The following is a 16908-nucleotide window of genomic DNA, read 5'->3' on the forward strand; positions in this document are numbered from 1 at the left end:
CACACTTCGAGTTTACCCTCTCCCCGAGGGATAATTTCTGTGTATTTGGGATGGATTGGGGATAATTCTATGGAAATAATCTACAAACAAAACTTTAAGTAAGATGGTCAACGTTGTGCTGCCTTACTGAAGTCAATTCTGTGCCCCTTCTGCACACAAAATGAGATGATTCTCCCACTTTTCAGTTCCTCTCCAAAGTGGCTTCTTGCCTTACTTAGTTTTGGCCGCAAAATTAATTCATTCAGAGCCTGGCCTCCTGCCATATTGCAGGTAGGAAGAATTGCTCAAATACTTCCTAATTGTCCTCAATTTAGCCCTGGTTCTCTTGTTGGAAGGCTTTTATTTCCATAGCTAATGTTACGGTTGGCTCACTTTAGCCCTGGATGCTAGTTCAAGGCTTCCACAGTCCACTAAACGTATCAAGCTTGATCTTGTGCCATTGAAGTCAATAGGAACTTTGCCATCAAACAAGCTAGAAGCAGGAGGCAATCCATAATTAGTCAACTGATTGCTGAATTCAACTTCCTCTTTAACAGCCTCTGAATTATTTTCTGCTGAATTATTTTCTGCTGATCTGTATCTGACTAAACACTCTTGCCAGTGTATTTTTGTGCACTCCCCTCTTCCCAGAGTGGTTAATCAAATGACATTTGCTGCTCGTTTTTGTCAGAAAGAGGGGATGGGATGGCATAAACCCCACAAAATACAAGCTAAATAAAAGACCAAAAGAGCCAAAACCATGGATGGCTGATGTTGGGTGTCTACACAGAGTCAGTAGCACCAGGGCCATCCACACGCCTGAGTCTATCACGAGCAGCAGCAGCAGCTCAAAGCTCCTTCAGCACCGCACTACCGCAGCACTGTCTGATCCCCTCCCACTTACATCGCGCCTGATTAACAGCCAGCTGCCTCAGCCCCGCGCTTGGGAAAGACTGTCCGAAAATTCATTTAAACCAAATGGGCTCTCATTACTCTCAGAGTCCTCTCTCAGTGCAGCACAGCGTGACTCTGGGACTATGTATTATTTGGTTTTAATCAACATTGCCGATATTTGAGAGAAGGAAAGAGAGCAAGGTTTCTACTGCAGCCTTTAATGTGTCTCTAGTGAGATGCTGTTATATATTGGGCTGTGTCTCAGTATAGGGGCTTACTTGACAGGCCCTGTCATCATCTGCCTCCAAGGTTATCATTCATGCTGCTGGGAAGACAACTTTATTGGACTAAATATTGGCATGTGTCTGTGTGGCCCACACAGGTAAAGACTCTCCCCGGGCCTCATTGGTGTGTCTGAGTCACTATGTGTGGGTGTAACAACTGCACTAGTTATTATTAATCTCTCTGAAACCTCTTTATGGTGATTAAGGGAGTACTGTGTGAAAGCAGTCTGTTTTGTGGGCTCTCGCCAAGGAAGACCCAGTGAGCAGATTTTGTTGGATCCTTCAGCCAAACTGCTCTTTTCTTGGCAACTGAAATGCACATCAACATAGATGCAATGTCAATTTCCAGCATTTTTTTAATGTACTTTATTCATGGTTTTTGGATGCTACACAAACCACTAAAATCAAAGCACAGTACTTAACATAGCCAGTCACTTTTTTGATGTGCCAGTGTATATAAATAAACATGAGCAGAAGATAAGAGGTCACATTTAAAAGACAGAATGAAGGGAAAAGCATGTGTGTTCTTGCCTCCAGTCCCCTTTATGTGGAGAACGGGCTTCAGTGAGGGACTTTGATATGAGTTGAGTGACAGGTATATGTCAGCAGGTACTGGACCCCCCTACACCATGACCAGAACAGCTCAGCAAATTGCCAGGGATTTGCTCAATTTTTTCTCCAACCTGACTGCTAAGGGCTGGGCATTTGGGGATCTGAAGAGTCAAGTTCTCGCTGAGTTATCTTTAAAGATGAGCTCACGTGGCAATGGCCCGCAACTACATGGAAGGTCAGGTAAACCCAGCTATGGGTGAAAATAATGATCACAGAGAAGGTTTTAGCCTCCGTGTGTCACTAAGCAGGGGTGGTGGCTAGTTTCCATGGCTGAGTCAGTGGAAGTGGAACTCCTGTTCTCTAGAGAAAGACTTCAGGAGGTTTCACCTGACCCCAAATATTATATTTTCTTTGAGCTGTGGTATCTTTCACTTCTGTTTACTCCTGTTTACATATTTTTTTAAAGCAAAGCTCCCCCTTTTTCTCTCTTCCCATCTCTATTTCTGACAATTGATCAAAGCCTGTGTTTACTATTCTACTATGTGCCTCATGACATCTTGTCCTCATACACCAGAAAGTGACTGTCTCTAAAGCAACTTTATGAGGCTCAGTAAAGCAGAGTAAAATAGCAGCAAACTGAAGTTTTTCCAGCTTAGTCTGTCCCAGGAGAGCTAGGCTGGGCAAAAACAAGGCACTGTGAAGGAAGCAAAAAATAAGAATAAAAAAGAAACCAGACAGTCTCAGGAAGGGAGAAAAAAACCCAGAATTTAACTTGAGGCAGAATGTCAAAATACATATTTAGAGTTCAGAGTACTACACCAGCCTGACTATACTCAACTCTGGCCACCTACAGCAGTTTTTACATCACCAGCTTTGTGTCATTAAGTAATTAATGTTGCGGTGATGTACCATTTTCTTCTGTATCACTGCACTCACTACTCATCATAATGTCATCATTTCAACTTCTATTGCATTAAATTACTTAACAGGAAACACTTGCTTTCTGAGTTGATCTATTCTGTGTACACAGATTATGTTTTGGGATTTTTTTCCCCATTTCCAGAGAGCAACAGATCAAATATGCCCAAGAGGCTTCTAAAACTCATTTCGTCCATCCATAATGCCAACAAGCTTACCCTTAAGAAAACAGAAAAGAACACACACAGGACACGCTTTGCTAGCTTAATTTTGTGTCCCATGCAAAGCATGTCATATTCTTCTGCCTTCGTGTACACAACCACAAATTGACACTGAATAAATGAGGTTATTTCTAGAATGAGGGGTATCGGGCTGTATGAGTTGTACATCCCTGAGTGATTTTCAAATAGGGTTATGTAGTCAGAGCATTACTCTGCCTCTACAGCAGAAAGAGGAATGATCCTTGCTTTACCATGTTTGAGATGGTGCCAGTTATCACATTTTAGTTTCATCTGGTTTGTTAATCTGCATCAAAAGGCTGCCTAATCACGACCTTGACCCTCTAGTGCCCACACAGTGATGTACAGGCACTGCTGCAGTGGAGTGATACAGCTTCTCCAATGCAGCTCTGGTCTCTGCAGTAGGAAGCAAGACAATGATGGGCTAATGTCCTTTCTTCCCCCTAGGAGCTACACAAGGGCTGGAAAGAGTAAGATCTTTTACTGGGACTTTGAACTGTTTATATTTAGATGAAAGGCAATTTATAGACTTTAAGTGCTATTAAAGAAATAGGATGATGAAGACTTGGCTAAAAGGAAAAAGAAATGTAAGCTTATGTGCAAATGATATCATAGCAACCGACACCACCAGTCCTTGCTGAGTTGGCCTGTGTTAATGGCTGTGGAGGAGAAGTGTTAACGACCCCTTGACCTCCCCAGTAAATCCACACTTGAAAGGTAGGGGATTAAAATGTCTTAAAAATCATGTGCTGGAAACTGAGCTTAACATTTTCCTTATGCTGATGTCAGATGACTTTCCCAGCACCCGCATTGATTATACATGCTTCAGCAGGTCAAAACAGAAACACAGAAGTGCTTGTAAAAAATTTTAGGTGTCTTAACTTGGCATGGCTTCACCTTGCTGTTTTTGTTGAGGGACTGCTATGACACATCTGAGCTGCCTCCACAGATTATCATCATCCTCTTCTCCATTTTGCCCACTTTTCCGTTTTGTGAGTGTGGGAGTGCACAAACATGTGAGCATGCCAGTGCAGTATGCCCCTTTCAAATTTGCAGACCAGTTGTTCTGGACTCAGTCAGCTGTGCTTCCTTCAAATGGAGTAAGAGTTCACCCAAATTCCTGACTTTATTTAGCAGCATAAAAAAAAAAAAAAAAAAACCACCAGCTCACCGGCTGAAAGGGGAGAAACATAAGTATCTACCAAGTAGTTAAAAAACATTAAAAAGTTCAACATCGTAAAAGGAAAAGATATAATAATCAGTGTGCTAGAATGAGTTGTGTTAACAATTACAGAGAAAAATTAATAAGATCCAACAAAAATAAAATCTAAAAGAGAAATTCAAATTATCTAAAATCAGTCTCCCAGAAAGAAAATCCTTTTGCATGCTGCTAGCAAATCTCTATGTGATACTGATAAAACCTTGTTTGATATTACAATAAATATAAAGAGGAGACAGCATTACCCAAAACCACCAGCAATCTGCCTCTGTTAGTCTTCAAGTAATGCAGTTTTAAATTCTGTGACTAAAATGAATGAATGAAGATTTTTACAGCCACTCTGTCTGCACAAGACACAACTGCAATGAAATTGCCTTCTTACTCCAGAGAGACACAAAATTTAACTTATAGCCATCAGAGACCTGTCTGCAGAGCCACATTTGTACTAGGAAAAATAATAAAAAAAAAACAAACCAGGCTCATTTTTTTTGGTTCATGTCCTTTAAATTGTTTTGAAATTATATCCACAGGAGCTTGGAAATATCATTTACTACAAGACGTTACTTAATACAAGTAAATATATAGTTATTATTATAATATTGTAGTCATTATGTAATTACAAATGAGTGGTACTTTTGTCTGAGGAACCCCTCCACTGCCATCCACTGAGTCTGAAACCAGCAGCTGCTTCCTCCCTAGACTGGAGCCAAGTTCAAATCTCGGTTGCCCTAAACATATTTTTAAGGAAGTATCAACTGCTCCAAAGCCTTATGAGGAATTCATAGCACCCGTTGGTCACTTCTGCTGTATATGATGTATATATCAGTTTGTGGGCTGTCATGGCTCATTGGCTGGTACTTACTCAGAGTTGGATCTGCCATCCATTGTCACTTCCAGTAGCATCTCACTGTGTGAATAATCTCCCCGTAGCAAAGCAACCACCTGTAGGTTCTAGAGCATTTTTTGCAGAAACCCAGCATTATCTCATCCTGGTGGGAGGCCTGAGCACTCAGCCACTGTGGGTGCTAACCAGCATGTGCTGAGGAGCATACTTTTTGCCCAAAGTCTGGTTACAGAGTCTGAACGAGGAAAGCCTGTGGGCTGAGGACACATGAGGCTGAACTGTGAAAAAGGACTGTGCACTGCGACAACAGCTTTAGAAGACAAAACAAAACCGGGTTATATTTTATGCTGCTAACTTTTGAGTATTGTTTAAAAGCTGTTTTGTTTGATTAGTCTCACTTGCTATTTCTAATGGGATAAAAAATATTTCCAACATAAGAATAATCTTCCAAAAAGAAAAATTATTTATCTCTCTGATACTCTCTATCTATAAGGTGTTTGTATTTCTGAAAAAGGCACACTAATATACAATATGCCAGAAACAGCACACATATTTCGGCGAGGCTACAGGATAACAGGTTTATGAATTCTTCAAAGCAACACAGAGTTCATTTTTAGGATGTTCAATATTTTTCCTGTTTGGAAATTCAGTATATTTTGTTATGTGTGCAAAGGAAATAGGGGACTGGGAATGGCTTAATTAGGCACATTTTTTACAATTAACTTTTTGTCAGCTATGGAAAAAAACCATCAAAACAAAAACAACAAACAAACAACAACAAAAAAAGACAACACTCTAAAACTTAGCACTATTGTAAATTGGATATTTAGCAAAAATGAAAAAGCAATTGTCTATCACTCTGACAACCATCCATCTTAAATATTAGTCATCCTCAAAAAGTTACACAGAAGTGGTTTATCTGAAAATGCTTTGAAAAGCCTCTCTACTGCCAACTCACACGAGAAGACTTGGCCCACTCTGCTATGCAAGCATGTTGCAGAGCAGCCTGCATTGTTGAGAAAATAATTCAGTATTACTTTAGCTTCTTTGTTTCATTGCCTAGTGATATTCTTCACTTTATTCTCCACTTTACCTACATGTACATCTCATCTCCACATGAAATCAAATTACAGCAGAGCCTTACACATAATCAAAGTAAAACAAGAAACCCTCTTTAACTGAGCAAGACGAACTCTATTTGGATGGCAGCCTTATGTCCAAAAATTTGAGAAGTGGCTCCTGCAGACTGTAGGTAGCCAGAAAGAATGTCTTAGGGGCAACCACAGTCATTTCTGAAAGAAAAATGGTGACAGCCCTGGAGCACTGGACTGTGGGTAGCCCAAAGGGCTCTACCTCCATTGCCTCCCCTGCTGCCTGGAGAGGAGTGGACAAGAGCACCCCACATGTACAGCAAAACATGATAGAGTTTATATTTTGACTGCTGTGAGGACACACAAAGCATGAAGGGCCTCTTTGTGCTCAGTACACTGCTCTACACCAGTGCTCAGCTTCAGCTTCCTTCTGCCTTGTGCTATTCCAATGCACAGTAGCTATGACAAAAAGTGGAGGATCCTGCAGGAGGTGAACACTCATCACTGCTGCTGGTCTGAGCTGTGAAAGCAGGCAAGAGTCTTTGTTTTCAACCTGAGGGAGGTGCAGCTCTGCCATGGAAAAGAATTATAGTAATACCCTTCCAGCTAGAAAATTTTTAAAACTCCATAGGTCTTCCAACTGTTGGGTTTATTTTCTTTTTTTTTTTTTTCCTTTTGTTCTTCTCTTTAGGTCTGAATTTCCACTTTTGTTCTCAGACCATCACTATAATCTTATGTAATGGAATCTGTTCATGCCTCTTGGTCTCTTGCTGTGTTTCGTTTTCAGCTGTATGATGTACATAGTAATTAGCTCCTGATGTACTTTTATCTGGCCTCTAGTCTTTAGCATGCTTTATTGTACTTCACATTCTCCATATGCTCTAAAAAGCCAATCAAAGTCCTAATCTACTTACACAAAAAATAACTTTGAGCTGTGAAGCCTGACACTGGTATTAAAATGCTTGATGGAATTTCTGTGCACATGCACTTTTGTGTGTGTGTGCATGTGTGAGTGTGTACCTATGGTAGAAAGAATTCAGGAGAGCATACTTGTTAGTGCATTTGGCAAATATACTAAAAGAGATTAAAGAAAAATCTGGGTTGTATCTGCAAATTTCAAACAATTATCTTTTTCTGAAGGCGATTTTTTGTAATAAGCATTCATATTCTTCCATAGCAATGTAAGCAAACATCAGCAGAGTCCCAGCCTTTCCTTAATTTTTGTGATACATCTTTGTGCCTCATAAACAAGTATTTATTGCCATGTTTATACCAAGAATGTGGGAATAGGGAACTCTGACCGACTAAAATTTCAAAAATTAGGAAAAAGGCTAGAATCTTAATAATTAAGACTACAGTCAACAGGATAACTTTCATGAACGAGGTTTTAGAGCAAAATATAATATTCAAACAGACAGGCTCAGTTATTTGGATGAACTCCTGATCCCACGAAAGCATGTAGGAAAGGTAATTTCCTAATGTGCCATGTGAAAGAACATCTCAGTACAGTTTCCTTGTATTGGGACAATAAATGTTTATTAAAAAAGCATTTCAGTAAAAACACTGTTTTCAGCAAAATTAAAGCACCCTACTTATAAATAAACTAGAAATATGTATAATTTTGCTGGAAGCCTAGCCTATTTGTGTGTGTGATAGAGATAAATGTAATCAAAGTGAGGCAATTTCAATAAAAAGGAATCAAAAAGACATTTTACATCAAGATGCCCTTCCATTGTGTCCCTTGACAATAATTTCACTGTATCTAGACTTTCTGTCAACATATGGCTGGGACTTCTCTGGAGGAACTTCAGGATCCAGGAAGGCTCAGGTTCCAGTGTTGCTTTTGCTGCAACAAGCCATCTACTTTATGACCTATGCCTGTTACTAACAAGTCAGGAAGATGAGGCCATAGAGGTGACTCCCTGGGTTCCTCGTGGATGTGGTATTGAACAGAGGTGCTACAGCCAGAGGAATTCCTCTCTGACAGCTCTTGGGGGAGCAACTTGTCATGTTACATTATGATAGGCACTTCCACGCCATTCTCACCTCCCTGTATAGATATCGCACAAGCGTTACTGGATCTCAGTTGCACAGCATCTCTGCAACAGTAAAACACCAGTACAAACAAAAACACAAGGCAGGCTGCAGGTACAATTTATTTGACTACAAGTATCTGTCCATAATATAGATGCCAACTACAGACATGACCACCCTGATATGGCCATAAAGAAGCAGAGAAACAGTTCCCTCTGGGGGATATTTATCTCATCCTAAGACAGGAATAAAGTAAGTCTGATGCACTGCATTCTTGACATGTCCATTTCTCTTCATTTCTAGCTTCCGAAGGGAGACAGAAATGACCATCTCAGATGTACAGTGTAGTCATCTGTGGTGAGCCAACATCATTTTCACCCTACATGCCAAGTGCACCCCAAGTAAGACTCACATCCAGGCACAGCCCTATTTCCCTAGCAGCACGGGCAGGGAGGAGGAATGTGCCTAGGCTGGTCCACCCATGTGTAAAACCAGGCACAAGCTGGCACTGTTCTCAGTAGATTATCCGTGTACCCAAAGTCCTTTCTCACCTCTAAATTGGTCTCTTGGCACTCAGCTGAGCTGTTAGCAGGAGGTCACGGTGCTTCCTGCTCCACCAGCAGTGTCCAACATCAGTGGTCCATGAATGTTACCATAAGCACTGAGAGACTGAGTTTTAGGAGATATTTAATTATTTTGTGTCTGTAAGAAAGGCTGTTTGTCATCCTCAAGCAAGGCAGCCACAAGACGTTGCTTAGTTATGTCAGGATCACAAGCTACAAGCACAAAGATGCAACCCTCTCCTTCTGCCTTTGTCACTAATGCCAATCCTTCTTCCTTCTGATATTTTTTAATTAGATCACCATTATTTTTCTCTTTTCATTCACTTTACGTTATTTTCCTCTCTTTTTCTTCCTGTCTTCCTTCTTGCCAGAAGAATATGCAATTTTCCAGGTGAAGAAAACAAATATTAAATTGCAGACAACAGCAGGAAAATCCTGCGTGGGTTCATCTTTCACCTTTCCAGCCAAGCAGACCTGATAGGAAGCATAAATCACCCCGCACCCTCTGCAAACCTACCTGGATTTGAGGCATGGTACAAAGTTCATGTCTTGTTCTGATATTCCCTCGGCAAGTCAATGGGCAAAGAGACAGTTAGACAAGCTTGCTCCTCATCTGACAGCCAGAGTGATGGGCAATACCTCTCAGGAGAAACCAGCCTTGCCCTGTCTGGGATCCCAGTAATGTTCATTGCTCCCATTTGGGAGCAAAAAGAGGATTGAGGAGGCACTAAGGGCTACCTCTGAACTTTAGGTCTCTCCAGGCACTGTAAACCCCCCTTTTTTTTTTCTTCTCTACCTCTGTTCTTTCTCTCCTCATGCACCCTTCTAGCACCCCCTTCTCAGTAAAATGCCACAAAGGGATGTAGAGACATCTGGCACTGGCCTTTCAATATATTTAAATACTACCAATCCACTGAACTGGAAAATTGTAAATCTGCAATTTTATTGAAAAAGGTGGTCACCCTGTTCTTTTGAGCCATGTTCAGAGACAGCTAAATAATTAATGGACCCTATGTGACACAGAGACAAAGAATAGCAAATTTTAATAAAACTGTTGGGATGATTGTTTTAATTTATACGAAACAGACTTCCTATGTCTAGTTTTGCTTATTACAAGAAGAGAAAGGCTGTTAAAACCATCCTGTGCAGGCGAAAACTTTGTCACACAACCTGTTTTTCCTCTGAACTAACATGGAGGAGGACAGCAACTGCTACTGCAGAATTAGTAATGTCTGCTACCTGTGTATTTGGTGCCTACCCTGCACCGTGTCTAGACACCTTCCTAGCATTTCATGTAACAGCATTTCAAACCAAAACAGAAACAGACCAGAGCTGTCAGCACAGCTCATTTTAGTTATAAAGTGCATCCTTACTTGATGTGATGTTGGGAAAGTTAAGCAAGACACACAACTGAAGTAAAAAAACCTTTCAAGTCGCCAAAATAAAAGGGGAGGCAAAAGGCCAAAGTGGAAAATAAAGTGGAAAATAAAGGTGAAAGGTTTCAAATGTAGGACAGTAGTCTCTCACATAGAGGGGGAGTATAAATGAAATGAAACACAGCTTGTCATCATCCTTTTCACAGAATGTGGGTGGACTGATGTAGCTGTACTGAATTATGGATAGTGTTGTGAATTATGTGCGTAAAGAGCTACTACAGAGATGACATAACCCCAGTTTGGAGGAGAAAAAGGCCACAGAGCCGTAAAACCTGGCCACAAAAATGCAGAAGAGGTGATGAGAGAAGCAGCATCACCTTCTTCAGGGAAATTCTTTCAAATTAAGGACATAGTATGAACTAAGAGTAGAGTATCTCCTCCAGAATAACTAAATGTGAATGTGTCATTTTTTGGAATAAGAAAACTTTTTCCAAATTAGTGAAGCCACTTTAGCAGAAACAAATCTTCCAGAACAAGTCATTAAGCAGTTAAGGCCTCTGAGCAGAGAAGTCCTCTGCAGAGAGGATGGGGAATACAGCAGCTGTAGAGCAAGCTCTTCGTTGCTGATGGCCACTTGTCTTTGTTAGATAATTAAGATTTCCTAACACCCAAATGAAATGGTTGACTGGGGCCTAAGCCTTCAGCACTCTTAAGAGAAGCTCTGCCAAGTAAAGATAACTGAAATGCCAGGTTAAAAACAGACTTCTACCCTTTCTGTTCTTCTTATTCTGCCAGTTCTGTCATTCAGTCTCTTTAACACATCCATCATTCAGGAGCTGAGTCATGTGCTTAGTTCCTCATTTACACAGCAAGCCCTGCAAACATCAGGCACAGCTGAAAGGGTGCAAACTAGCGATGTCTGTCAAGAGCAACTATTCATCCAACCTCATGGTATTTAAAAATAAAATAGAAGAGCATATAATTTTTTTCCCTACTTATATTAAGCTGCATCATTTATGAATATAGCCTGTGTACTAAAAGAAAAACATCTGCTGTGAGCTTGGAAAACAAATCATTATTGCCTGTTAATATCTTTATTTAAATATTCGGGGAATTTGTATATTAATTTTATATTTTGTAAAGGATTCTCCCTCCTGTTAGCACCATAGCTTCTTCAAGTTCTTATGTCTGTGCTCCCAGCAGTTGCACACAGTTATAGCAAATCAGGCCTGATGAACCACAGACAATTTCACACTTGTTTCCATAGCTGGGTGCAGCACTCAGTGAGAGGAGCCACTCAGGCATATGGCCTGTAATAAGCTGAACTCCAGCGAGCTGGAACCTCCTGCTTCAACAGCTATTTGCCCATTTGTTTTCTTGCTGCAGCTCTTTGATTATTTCCCTCCCTTTGAAAGAATGATGAAAGCAGCCACAGGGTTTATGTGCCACCTCCACCAAATGTTGCCCATATTCCAGTAATCAGTCAGAAAGCAGGGGATATGGGTGGGGATAATGCACTCACTGGGTTTAGAATTCCTGAGGGTTAAAAGGCACGTATTCTATTGAATATGTGCAGTTAAAAATTCTCAAGCCAGCTAGGGAGGCTTGTGGTGACCACCTTTCAGCTGAGGTTGTCCATTCAGCAACTGTCAGTCTTAGTTTTCTCTATTACACCAAGACTGGGCTAATAGTTTTTTACAGTATATCTCCTCCATAACTATTACAGCATTTCATTTAGAGGCACATCAGCTTAAATGTCTTTGAATACTCTAATCCATCTCACTGAAAAATACCAGCTAAACAGGTGACATTCCTAGTGAGCAAACACAGGGACTTCCACAATGTAAACATCTAAGGAAGAAACAAGAAAAAGGAAAAAGCTTCATCCCTGCGCTAAAGAATGTCAAGTCATACCATTTTTGAGGAGAATTCAAGGGGGCTTTCAATAAACTAGGCCTTGTTCCCCTCCTCTTAAGTCTATAACTTGAGCACAAAAGTTGATCAAACATTTATTGCTGGTGAAGATACAGGACAACAGCAAGGTTGCCTTCTGAGCCCTGGGATAGCACAGAGAGCGCCCTACATTTGTCCTAATTGGAACCAACTGAGAAGTTTTACATCAAACTGTTTTGCAACAGAGAGTGGAGCTTTCAGTGGCAGTGAATTTTTCATGAAATGGTTCTGCTTTCCACAGAACATTTCAATTTTTCATTGAAATCTGAAGCAGGCAAACCAAGAAACTAGATGAAATACTTCAGTTCTGAATGGCCACCATGGCACTCCAGAGGTCTCAAGTTCCTCCCATTCCCATTCTTTGTTGGGAACTTGGCCCCTCCACCAAACTGCATTTCCCAATGATGCTCTGGCCAGGCAGCAGTGCTGATGCACACCTCCCCACCGGCACGAGAGAAGAATACCTTTCATTATGGAAGATGCAACGACATCAAGGAGTCACCACTTTGTTTGTTGGGACTTGCAATCCTCTACCGCTGAACTGAATCGTTGTCAAAGGAATAGGGAGGAAAAAAAGCATAAGTATAGGGCAATATGGGAGAGAAATGGGCATGGATCCTTTCAGCCTTCTCAACTGCAGCAGCTATTTTGTATAGAAAATGAAGCGGTGCTAGAGGGCTCTCCAAAAATGAACAGGACAGACACTGAAGTATGAAAAAGAGGCCATTCAGTCATGCTCAGCGACAGCCACAGGATGTGTCAGCCAGCTTTCATATAGAGATCAGTCCAGCACCCAGTCTGAAGGTCAAGGAGCAAGAGAAGTTAATATATTAGGGGAAGGTGAATTTATACCCAAATAGCATGAAGAGGACCCACAGAAAAGCACAGAGAAAATTCAGGAAAACAGTCTTTGACATCCTCAAGCTGAAAGTGAGCACTAACAATAAAAGTAACTTAAAGCCAATTGGTGACTGTACTTTTTTTCCAGAGAGGTTTGCTTTTGATTTCTCCAAGCAAAGTCTCAGCTGGTGTAATGTAGATAGCTGATTTCAGTAAAATTCATGTCAAATTACCTGTTGAGCTTCTTGTCCTTAGAGAACTGGCTTATTATCTAAGGTGAAAAATACGTGCTTTGGCTATGCTCAAATTCATGTTCAAGCAGAAAATACCATGAGCTGGAGGCTTCAAAACTGACAATGCTTCCTCCCAGCTATTCAAAAAACAGAGGTAAAAAGTTGCTTTCACTCCTGAGATCAAAAAAATCTGGCATATAGTTTTGAAAATCTTCTGAAGAAAGGTGAAGAGTGGATCGTTAATGTAGGGTAGCTCTTAAAAATATCTGCAAAGTGGATCAGAAATAAACATGCAAAAGGAACTTGACACATTTCTCAAAGGGAGAAGTTATGAATGATTTGATATGTTTGAAAATTGGTGAGAAGACTTGCAGAACCAAAAGATCAAGAGACTCTTGATCAAGGGAATCTAGGAGAGGCAGAAAGAGAATCAGAGGTGAAGGAATATAAGCTCATAGCAAAAAATCTTTTTTGTTGTGTTTCAGGCCCTTTTTCTGGTTAGAGCTGTGGTGGGCAGGAAAGGACAGAGATGTGAGCACCTGTCTTTTAAAGCTGGGCAACATGCATTGAGCTTCAGAAAAAGGTTTGATTTGGATTCTGTTTGAGCAACAAATTGATAAGCTCTGAGTGGTCCTCATTTACTGATCCTTCTGTACAAGGGAAAATAATTGGTGAGTTGATCAGATAAGAAAATGCTGAACAAGGTACCCAATTGTAGCAGAAAGCTGATCTATGGAAAGAATTAGCTTCTTGATTCTCTGAGTCACATAGGAAACTTGAGAAAGATAAAGAAAATTATCAGGTGCTGATGAGGAATTTACTGGATTGTTTTGACTGTGCCAAAGTGGCTTTCAGGGCAGGATGTTCAGCAGTGCTTCTTGTGATGCTTCAAAAAAGTCTGCCATATGATGTCCCCTGTGCTTAACATTGGTGGGCAAGCATGTATGTGGATAACATGGGTCATCCATAGGAGCTCAGTGACCATACACAGAGTAGCATAGAGAGAGCCACGACTACCCTATCTTTATCCATTACTGTTCCATCAGCACTTGCAGAGACTAGTTTTAACAGCAGAGAAGTGCCTAGCATGGCTGGAATTGCATGCACCATCCCCATATGCTGTTGAGGTCTTTTACAAGGCTGACGCCTCTGGTTGGTGCCGCCTGCCCGGCTGCCACCGGTCGGCTCTGACCTGATGCGAGGGCTCACTGGCTCAGCTGCCGCAGTGGCCTGCAGCTGCTGCTGTGCTCATCTTTGATCAGCTGAACTTAAAATACAAGTTTTTATTGAGGCGGGCAACAACTTTTCTTTCACCAAGACACAGATGCTGGCAACTGTTTTAGAATTCCATGTTGAATATTTCTCTGTGCGTGTGTGTATGTGCACTCTGTTATTTGCAATATCCGCTTAGAAGCAGTAAAGCAGAATGCCTTTGCCAGCTTTGCCTTTTTCTATTTGACAACTGCGGATGTCATTTTACTTTTGTTTGTGAATCTCAGCCTGCTTGCTGCTGAGTCACAGAAAAAAGCAATTGATAATAAATATAGCCCCTTATCAACCCAGAAAGCTGTAGACCACTGGAATGACAATCAGAAAGAGAGTCTTTCTTAACCAGCAATAGCAGAACAGAAGGATCCTGTTTCCTGTGCAGATTTCTCTGTCACTCACAAGCTTTGACTGATGTGGGCTACATCCTCCAAACCAGAAACATGAATATAAGAAACAGTAGCAGAGACTGCCCTCATCTACAGGAACTGGAGCGCAGCATTGCCCTTACAGGCCCCCTAGAGTGGCCATCTGCTGCTAGGGATTTTACAATGCAAAACAGGAAGCTGAAACACAGAAAGACAACTGAACCTTTCACATCCATGTTCTGATTTCCAAAGGATTTATCCTTTATCCAGCAGACCTTAGTCTTTCAGCTTGTTTGACTGAGGCATGAAATATTCAAACTATTGCCCACATTTTTAAGTTTAAGAAAAGTTCTCTTATTGCTAAAAGCAGCACATTTCAGATTGACTTGAGGATGATGGCATCACAGGACATGACTGTGAATCCATATGGTTCTGGAGAGGATAGATCTACATGGTGTGTGATGATACTTTTCTTAGAAAATTGGCAGGCTATAGAGTCCACTGATGCACACCACCATCCTTGCAACCACAGAGTCACATGAAGTGGAACTACAATGGGAACTTTGAGCTAATGAATCAAAAAAACTGACAGTAGGACCCTACAGTTTCATTATGGTAGAGATTACATGGTTGTCCAGCTGGTAGCTTGAGAGGTGGAATGAGACAACGAGATGTATCTCTTCTTGCATATGAATGAAAGGCTTCCCAGGATCTCTACAGTGACAGAACAATATGACTAATCCCTGGGCTTGGAGATGTCCTTCAGCCTTCTTCAAGACAGCATATAGACCCTCTATGCTCTTCACTACCACAGTCCAAAACATTGTCATCAACTGTAACAGTTTCAAAACAGCACCACAAAGTCCTACCTGTTTTCCTGCGAGAAGCAGTGTTTCTGAAATACTGTTGGGAATCACGAGAAGGATCCTGAGGTGCCTCTGAGAAAAGTTGGTCACAACAGGGGAACCACTGAATCAAACTGTAAGATAGACCAGATGAGATTCCTGGAATTAAACTCTCACAAGTCTCTTCATGGGTGTTTAGGCTTGAAAACATTCTCTTTCTCACAGACAGGTTTATTCTGCTGTAAAAAATTCACTCAAGCAGCCAGCAGGGTAATGCACAGAGACTTCCCTCAGGGCACAAAGAGCAAAGAAGTATCACTTCCAAAACTGTGACTGGCAAATCACAGCAGCTGAAAGTTGCAGTGCAATTGTAGACTTTCCTATATGCACAGCAAGTAATACAGCATGTTTGGGTGGCTTCCACCACCTGCTGTTCTCAGCTTTCTCCTTTCTTTTCAAAGTTGCATCACATACAACAAAGTGCTGCTACTTCCAAAGCCCAGTCTCCTGAGGAAGCCCAGAAAGTCATTCTGCTGTTGCCCATTTGATTTGCATCCACATTAATTACTCAGGCAGTAATTGAAGAGACTTTGAATATTTATTAAAACTACATCAAAGGTGCAGTGCTATTTTCCCTTCTTATATGACCTGCAAGGAAACAGAAAAAAGCCCTAGATGATTCAATTCAAGTTATTTAGGCCCATAGCTTTCATCTTTTTTTTTTTTTTTTTTTTTTTCTAAGAGGTTATAGGCTGGGTTTTGGTTTTGTTCTTGCCATGGCTAATTTAGTTCTCTGTGGGTGTTTCAAGGATTTTCCTAAGGAGCCACATTGTTTGTAATGACATTGAGGGTGAAGGAACATCAGCCCCTCTCTGAAGTCCTACACTGGCTGAGAGGAAGGCTCCCAGATTCATATTCTCCTCATCAGGCCAAAAGGTACACTATAGCCCATTTATTTCAGAGACAAATGCCAGCAGGATTGAGATGCGCAAGTTTGCCTGCCCAATGTGAGCAACAAAGAGAGGCTGATCTCCTGCCAAGCAAGAAAGTTGAAGTGACGAGAACATTAGCCTGCTAAGCCACAGTGCTAAGCTTGATTGCCGACTTAGGAAGGATAAAACACATTTTATTTACTGCAAAGTCATAGCTTCAAATAGATATTCAAAATACATGGCTGAAACATTTTCTCATACTTACACTCTAAAACAGATGTCATTGCCTTGGTGCTAGTGGAGCATACTATGTTACACACTTACCCTTTTCATAGGTTTGACATTAATGCAATCATAAGCACAGGATTGACTGCAAATCTATCTATTTATTTATTTATTTACAACAAGCGCATGCATTTAATAGAAAAGCAGTAGGGATTTCTAATTTTTTACCCTTCCTAAAAATAGGTGCACTTTC

General features: G+C 41.0%; 1 long non-coding RNA gene across 1 annotated transcript in view; it reads right to left on the bottom strand.

Moving 5' to 3' along the window:
- The window catches only part of LOC110363410 (uncharacterized), a 173671-nt gene that overhangs the window by 70090 nt on the left and 86673 nt on the right, over positions 1-16908 (bottom strand). Inside the window, exon 3 of the long non-coding RNA XR_010471450.1 lies at positions 15523-15632. This is a non-coding gene — a long non-coding RNA (uncharacterized LOC110363410). The remainder of the gene's footprint in view (positions 1-15522; positions 15633-16908) is intronic.

This window comes from Columba livia, chromosome 3, assembly GCF_036013475.1.
Source record: "Columba livia isolate bColLiv1 breed racing homer chromosome 3, bColLiv1.pat.W.v2, whole genome shotgun sequence".
Lineage (NCBI taxonomy): Eukaryota > Metazoa > Chordata > Aves > Columbiformes > Columbidae > Columba > Columba livia.